This window comes from Meleagris gallopavo, chromosome 16 (genome assembly GCF_000146605.3).
Source record: "Meleagris gallopavo isolate NT-WF06-2002-E0010 breed Aviagen turkey brand Nicholas breeding stock chromosome 16, Turkey_5.1, whole genome shotgun sequence".
In the NCBI taxonomy this organism is placed as follows: domain Eukaryota; kingdom Metazoa; phylum Chordata; class Aves; order Galliformes; family Phasianidae; genus Meleagris; species Meleagris gallopavo.
In genome coordinates this window covers 10,464,066-10,472,502 of record NC_015026.2, presented here as the reverse complement: position 1 = coordinate 10,472,502, position 8,437 = coordinate 10,464,066, and the positions used below count along the sequence as shown (strand labels likewise).

Sequence of the window (8,437 nt, the reverse complement as noted above, 5' to 3'; positions counted from 1 at the left end):
GGGGGGAGGATGGGGGAGCATTAAGCTTGTGGTGTTACTGGACATGTGTATTGTAAGAACCTCAATACACCCTTGGATTGCTTCCCATGCACTAACAAGGCCAGAATGTGGTTTCAGATGAGTAAAGCTGTCTCGTTTTCATCCCACCCTGTGTCAAGCCAAGAGATCAAACTAAATGTATACACTTAGTAATTTGCAGAACTATGCTGGTGGCTGGTCAAATCTGGTTCATATGATCTGGTACTGATTAAAAATACAGAAACTGTAGGAGAAACTGGTAGAGAATTGGGTGCTTCAGCTACTGCAGTGTGAGTGTTGGGAATATAGCTTGTTTTCTTCCTCTACAAAGAGTCTTATCTACTGAGGTCTTGTAGTTGCTCACGGGGCTGGTGTAGCAGAAATGCTGAGTCAGGGCTTGAAGCAGTGATTGAGCACCTGGTGGGAAGGCAGGGCCAAACCAGCAGAGCTCAGGTGTATGCAATGCAGCTGAGTGATCAGAAGGTGTGGAGCCAGGATCCACGTCTTCCCAGTCCTCATTTAAGGGTTGGCAGTGGAGGCAAGGGGATCTCTCTGGAGATCCATGCCTACCTGAGGCCTTTGAAGGTAAGAAGCTTTTTTTTCTGTTCTTTCTGTGCCCCCTTTGCTGTTATGGTTGTGTGAATCCTTGCTTGCTGCAGCCTAGGACTCTGCCATTCTGTTATCTTTTCTATGCTTTCCATCACATTACAGCATTACAGCTGGAAAATAAAAAGTGCTAAGTAAGATATGGGTTCCATCCAGTATAACAGAGCTGTGGTGTCTGGGGAAATGGTTGTAGGATCTGCAGTATGACAGCCCAGGTGTGCTAAATAAGATACTGAAATGCATAGACAAAAAAGAGAATACACTAAGTTTGTCTGGAGAATTATCAGAAAACTGTGTGGGGAAACAAGCTGTTGAAATGTTCTTCTGTGTCTCTAACGTTTCTATGCTTTATGCTTTAGAAACTTCTGGGAAAACTAAAAAACTGGGAGAAACTGGACCAGAGCACTGGCTTGAATATCAGGTATGTGCTCAATGTACTGGAGGTAAAACTTTTCAAACACTTTCCTTCCTTAGTTATTTGGGTTCCTCAAGTGTGGTGTTATGCTTTCTTACTATCTCTCTAGGTAGAAGCTGTTCTAATATTTATTATTATGTGTCAAAAGAGACATAAGATACATCCTGCTATAAAGTATCTTTGAGGACAGACTTGTTTTTCACTGTCAACTTGACCAGCCTGGGTTTAATTGAGGTCTTTGAACTTGTTGCATACAGTTTCATTGGTGTTTAGTGGAGGTTCTCCTAACTTAGTAGGAAAAATGGAATAAACTCAGGGTTGTTTTTTTTTTTTTTAATTTAAAAACAAACAACTGTCAACTGGTGTTTTGTAAGACAACTAATCTCTTTGTGTACTCCTATCTTTCTGATGTTCTGGAGCCTTGAACCTGTTTTTTTTAAGGTCTTTATGTATGTATGGGAACTGCTGAATCATGGCCTGAACCTCTGAGCACCTGGAGAAAAGACCTGGTCAGCCATGGGAGCACAGGTGAAAGCAATTCAGCTGTGTGACTGGAAGGGGTGGAGCCTGGCTGTACCTCTCTTAGACCTCATTTGAGGGCTCAGTGCCACTGGGGAAGGATCTCTGGTTGGAGATCCCTCCTCTGTGGAGTCTTTTCTCTGAGGCCAGGTCTTTGGAGACAGGTGAGCATTCTTCTCTTTCTAACATCCTTTCATTGTGCTGGTCCTTCTGCCAGTACAACATAGTATAATGAAAGACTAGAAGTGGTGAATCTTAAGATCTTCCACTGTAGAAGCTTCTCTGAATAGGTATGATGTATCTGTGTGAATTATGGTTCAGCACTGCTTTATCTTCCCTGAATATTTGCATTATTATGCTAGAAGTACTGATGCTTCTTGCTTAAGAGTTTTGGTATAATTATTGCACAGATCACATTTAATATTGGTTGAAGCTTTGAGCTGCAACATGAACTGCAAAACTTAATTATACCAATTGTTTCTTTATTGCATTCATTACACGTGTCTGAGTTATGCCTGCAGCCTAATAGGGATTATTTGCAAGTAGGAATGTTTGGATGTGCATGTGTGATTTGGGCACGTTACTGCTTGGTGTGAAGGACACTTGTGTTCAACTGAGGAAAGCCTCTTTAGTTTTTGCAGTGTTTCCTGTTTAATGATGATAACGAGCCCTTTTCTGGATGTATGAAAGTAGGTAATGTGTTTAAGATTCTCCTCTGCTTCTGCTGAAGATGTGTGCATTTAGATGAAATTAGAATTGGGTTAAATCTCCAATGGCAGAGAATGGACAGAATAAGTATGGATCCTTTTCAAAGAACTTGTTCCACCAGACAGTAGAGTAAAAGCTTCTTACTTAACTCAAGCTGTTAAAGGTTTAATGAGGTAATTTCGCAGTGGGAAAGAAATTGAACCAAGTGATTCTGCCTGTTGAAGTCTAGTAACTCCTTCATTTAAAATCAGAATATTCGCTGTTAAGCGTTGGGTTTTTGATTGGGTCATGTTGTTTAGCACTAATAGTGGATCTTCTCATACAGAAAAGGGAATTGCTCTTGAGAAGAATCATCTTTTGCATACAATCGTAGTGAGTAGAACTGGGTGATTATCTCCTCCCACCACTGTTTTTTCTTTCCTTCCTGTTGCTCAGATGTGTTTCAGCATGAATTCTGTTCATTTTCAGTCAGCGTGATGATGATGAGAGATCACTGTCCTACTCAGGTTCCTCCATTAAGCTTTTGGGAAAAGCTTGAGGAGAAGTTAATTGGCCATCTCATGGAAGAAGAAAACAGGAGCGAGTTGGATGGTGGTCTGAAATAGCCAGTGTGATGTGTTTGCTAGTAACTAGATAGTCAAAGGGAAGGAGTGCATTAGGATTTTTCATGTTTTCTTAACTCTTTCTTTAGTACAGAAAATGTAATGGAGTTGCATAAAGCTTGTGGCATTTTAGGAGAAGATGGCTTTCTTGTTTCCTGCAGTACTTCCACAGGGCTTATTCTCTGTCTGCTCCCAATAGTTCTGTTCACTGATTGCTGAGTCCCAGCAGGCCTTCTGTCAGATTGGCTTGTGATCAGATCTGTGAGTCTAATTTTATGGGAAAGCACTTGAAAGAAGATGCAGCATTTAGGAGTGGAGTGGTAATCCTACTGTTTTAGCTCTTTCAAAGTTGCCAAAAGGAGATGAGTGCTAAGTGTTTTATAGTGCTTCACCTTTGGTTGAAGTCACATTCCTTAGCAGTTTTCTCAAATAACTTTATGATTGCCAGTTCTGGATTCTTACGGTGAGGGAAGGTACTCAGTTTCTTGTGCTAGAAAGCTTCTGGGCTTTTCCCCTTGCTCTCAGAAACTGTGGAAATAATGACAGCTCATCTGTTTTAGCCTTAATGCAGGACTGTGTTTGCACTGCTCTTGTGCAGTGTTTCTCAGCCCTTTTGAATTATACCTGCCTTACCCAGACATGTCATAATTGTAAAGCTGCACTGTACCCAAACAAGAAAGTAATACGTGCCATGGTTACTTGTGGTTCATACATACACACAATGAATCCAATCTTTTTTGCTTCCAGTTATGTCCTCTTGATATCTTGATCTTTTTGCTACCTGCTTTCCAGTGCTCTTCCTTTTATCTTGGATGTAACTTTGTTTTGTAGGAACACTTCTAGGTCTCTTTTGTATCAGTCTTGCTTGATATTCCTGCTGTAAGACTTGTGAAAGCAAGATGTGTTTTGAAATTCTTGCTTAGTGAGTAGAAAGTATTGCTGATTTTTTGATCTTAGTCTTTGAGGATGGCTATTGTGGGAGTCTGCTGTTAGGGAAGATTTAACATTGGGAAAACGTGCTGCTTGTTCTCTTTCTCCAGGCTGTGCTGACACAGTTTGTATTTCTATATACAATGTTTGTGTAGTTATTGACCATCTTTAGTTAAGAATCAGCAGAATCTCGACTTGATTATTTTCTTAGAGGTGCACTACTAGCTTAGGGATGTTTTCCATGTGATTTTCTTGACTGCCATCTGCAATATGTATTTTAACAGGAAAGTATTACTGGCAGGCTGAGTGTTGTCAGAAGGCAGGTGCTTTATTTTGATGACAGTGTACACAACCACCCACGAGGTGGCATCCTTTCACCTGCTGCTGTGAAAACTGCTTTCTGCTTCAGGCCAGCAGGCTCAGCCTGGGCTAAAGAAACATCATCTGGGTGTTAAGATGCATCAGCTTGTTTAATGGGAACCTGGCGTTGTTGTTATCAAATCTGCTGAAAACTGTTCAGTGCTGCATACATGCAGTTACTGTCTTAATGTCCAGTTTCTTTTTGTGCTTAGGGTAGTAAGATGGAGTGGTATGGAGAAGCTTTGAGCGTGTTTCTCTAACAATGTACAGAGTAGAGCTTTTGTTTCAACCGACTTTAAGCTTCATATCTGCACAGCATGTTCTTCACTTTTTGTTTAATAGAAGTTCTTCACAACCTGACTTCTTTCCCCTATTACCTACCATTACTGTTCTTGCTTCCTCTCCCTTTTGCAGCTCATAGGAGAGACCAAATACAAAATGAGGATTCTTGTTCCATGAACTTGTCTTAAAAAATGTGTATTAAGAGAGTAAGCTCTTCTGTGCTGCTCAGACTCCAGTCGTGGCCTGGACCTTCCAGAACTGCATCTGATGTGGTTACAGAGGAAGACAGATCTTAGGCCCAATGCCTGTGGTGTAAGGCTGACCTGGAGAGACTCTTAGTTTTAATGAAGCATGAGTTTAGGGAACACCTGTAGTTGTCCTTCAATTTACAAGGGTGAATTTAGCTTCAGTGGTATCACATTGAGCTGGTGTAGCTGGTGTGTGTGTGCTTGCTGTCCAGACCTGTAGAGAAGTGCAGATTTGACAGCAATTCAGGCCAGTGTTTAAGGACTGGTTTCACTTAGTGGAGCCTGCCAGCAGCAGGCAGCAGACACTGATCTGCTGACCTGTCGCCTAGAGCCAAAGAAGTGAACCTGTTAATGCTGACCTGATTTTCTTTCTGAAACATCTGTGGGCTGGCTGGCTGACAGATCCTGGGGACTGGCTTCCTGCAGTGCCTGAGACCAATTAGGAAGAGGAGATAGTATGAATGTGTATGCATTTCCTCTCTAAGAAAGGGTCTAATTAAGTGGCAAGTAATTTGTAATTACACAGGTGCTACATAGTAGGGGTAGTCCTTCTGTGCTCATTCTGCTTTTGGAGTTGGGGGAGGGGAGGAGAGGAGGAAAAAGGGAATCAAATTCCTTGATTCTGCATTTAGTGGTGGAATAGTGCTTTTTTTTTTTCCTGTGAATAGGAGAGAAGGGAGAATATTGGAGTTCTCTAGTTTCCTTTTGAATTGTGATTAACTATGCTTAGCACTCTCTTCCATCCAAGGCATTGAATCTTGGCAGTAGTGAATGAAGCTCATAATCTTCTCCTTTCTCAGGAGGTAGTAATTTACCTTACCTGAATGTCCATTATGAATAAGTCATTGCTGGCTTAAAAAAAAACAACTATTGACAGGTGTACAAAGCAGTGCATGCTGAAATAATTTGAATTGCTTTGAATTTGAATATGTGTTCTGGATACTGGAACCAGTTAAGGCAAGACTGGGGGGGTGGCTGTTGCTGATTCTGGTAAAATCATAATGGGGGCACGACCGTGTCATGGCCAAGCTAATACTTATATTGGAGTAGCCTGTTGGTGCCATCTGGTCTTTCATCACCAGTCAGGGATGCATGAGTGCCTTATGTTGGCTGTCGTTGGACCACTGACCCTGAACTTAAAGCACTGATTTCTGGTTTGTTTTTTTTTTTTGGTCATTTTGGTTTAGGTTGTGTAGTGGTGGATCCATACTTCAGAATTATGTTTCTAATTGAAAATGAGAATTAGTGTGGTATGAGGAAATTGAGATTTTGTGCACGTAAGCTTTAGGTAAATGTTCGCAGATCCTAAGTTATGTGCTGAAAGTTGCATGACTGCTGCTGACAAGATTCCCAATGTAAAACAAGCTGTTTTGTCACAGTGGGAATCCCTTGGGCTCAAGAAAGGGAGATAAACACCACACAGAGGGAAACAAAAGCAAAAGAAACAAAAAAGTGCTTGCTTTAGAAAATACACAGTTGCAAGTCCTTATGTTACCTCATGGGAGGAGTATCAACTGTTCTCCTCTATGGAGAGGAGAATTATTGTGTTTTAGTTAGCTTTCAAAGGTTTACTTTTATATTTTCTGCCTTCCACTGACGATGGAGAATTCACTCTGGAATGGGGGCTTTGTATGCAGGTTGCTGATATCCCACAAAGGACCTTGAAGTAAGGATTTCTGCAGGATTCTGCACAAGGACGAATGTGTGAATTTCTCCTGTGCAGTCCTGCCAGGATGGCTCACACTCAGCTTGCAGCAGTTGTTCTGTTTCTGTCCTGGGGGGATTCTGATGTGACTATCTGCGTGAAAATGATCTGTTCACCTCAAGTTTTCTGATTCTTGGAGCACTGCAACTGAAAGAGGTGGTTCTGTGTAGCAAAAGGTAACCAAGAAGAGAAAATGGATCAGCTTTTGTCCAGATTGGGTACCTGATCACATTTATTGTGCAAGTACCCGTGCAGTTCCAGTGCAGGGCAGAGGAAGTGGCAATGAGCAGCTGGGGTTGGAAGGGACAATGAGGATAATCATTGTGTTTATTTGTAACTGAGTGTTACCTGCTTTGTAGGACCTTGTATGTGTAACAGATGAAAGCTTTGCTTTAGAAACACTTAACACTTTTGTGAGGGAGAAGTGCCTGAACAGTTCTGATGGGGAGCTTCGTGTTTGGCAAACAAGGTAGAAGTCTCAGGAGAAAACAAATTGTGGCTGTCTCACAGTAATGGTGTGTTTACTGAAGCCACCATTCTTTACATAAGGAAATAATGGAGGAGACTGTTGTTTGTTGAATGTGACATGCAGCATATGTTGGGGTATTGTTATAAGCTCTTCTGTTGTTATCCTGTACTGCTAGAATGCACGTGTTATTCTTTCTGCAGTGCCCTATGTTTTAGATTTCCTTGGTAGAATGCTTTTTGTATGTGGTAGAGAGAAAATATTCATTTTTCAACTCAAAACTTGAAACTCTAGTTTTCACAGGTAGCTGAGTGTTGTAGGTCTGTTCTGCCAGTACTTCACTGAAGTGCTAGGCAGTTACCTATCACATCACTTCCCTGCTCAATGTGAATTTTCTCTGAAAACACTTCAGAGAGTGTATTTCTCTCTGGTGTTCAGAAGTGCTGTTGTTTGTTGCCATTTGAATATCTCAGTGTAATAGGTCTTGAGTGTAAAGGAAAGTGTGTAAGAAAGGAATGGGCCAGCACCCACACGCTGGGGTTGTAATCAGGAATTGAGTTAAGTAAGCAAGCTCACTTCAAAATTACATCTGTCCTTTCTTTGTTACAAAGGGCTGTGGAGGGTGAGGGAAGCTGTCTTTTTGGGATCACAGCTCCAGCATCCTGGAGATAAAGAAGGCCGTTGAACAGTAGCTCAGCCCACCCTCACCTTCTTGTTGAAGAATGATTTGAGGAACTGTGGCAGATTACTCACAAACTCTCTGGAGTGCAGTGAAATTGAAGAAAAGAGGGATGATTCTACCGTGTGGGTTAAGAACTCTATGTTGGAAGTGCAGGTGACAGCGGGCTCGTTCTGGGGAGGAGGAAAATCACTTATGTTCTACTGACTCTTTTTTTGATTAGAATGCACAGTGTTGTCCCAGCTTGCATAGGGCTGCATCTCCTGATCCAATAAACCTACAGCTGTTTCTTTCCCTTCTTTCCCTTAGGAACAGGATTGGTTTTGGAAACGTGTGCTGGTGTTATCTTCTGCAAGTGTATTGTTCCCCACTGGGGACTTGACAATCTTGGATGAACTTGAACAAGTCATGTTGCTGACATATTTCCTGCAAGTAGTATTTGAGATGCTGCTGGGAAACAGTTGAGTAAGAGTAGCCCTACCAGCATCTAGTGACCCATGTTATGTGTAAATGGGTTGAACTCAGGTGCTCACTGTACTGTGAAGGAGAAGCTTTCAAAAGCACAGATGCTTTTATAAAGAGTCGCTTTCCTTACATTAAGCAGTCCTGTTTGCCTTACAAGTGAAGCTGTCACTTAAATAGCAAAGCTTAATCAGCAAGGGGATGGTGTGCTGTGTCAGAGGGCTCATATTTGTGCTTGGTTTTTATTCAGCCTCTTGTTTTGTCATTCCCACACCCATTGTAATCTCTAGCTCATTTTTAATTTTACCTTTTCAGCTCTGCTTGTAGCATCTTTCAGTATTTTAATTCTAAACTTCTTTCAGTTTTTTAATTGTAAATTTTCTAGGTGGATGTGCTATGCCTTGTCTCTGATGTAGATGTGCAATATCCTACACTTT

General features: G+C 41.6%; 1 long non-coding RNA gene across 1 annotated transcript in view; it reads left to right on the top strand.

The window, feature by feature from the left end:
• Positions 1-562: 562 nt before the first annotated feature.
• LOC104913433 overlaps positions 563-8,437 on the top strand; it is a 32,378-nt gene continuing 24,503 nt past the window's right edge. The window contains exons 1-2 of the long non-coding RNA XR_795386.3: positions 563-603; positions 984-1,045. This is a non-coding gene — a long non-coding RNA (uncharacterized LOC104913433). The remainder of the gene's footprint in view (positions 604-983; positions 1,046-8,437) is intronic.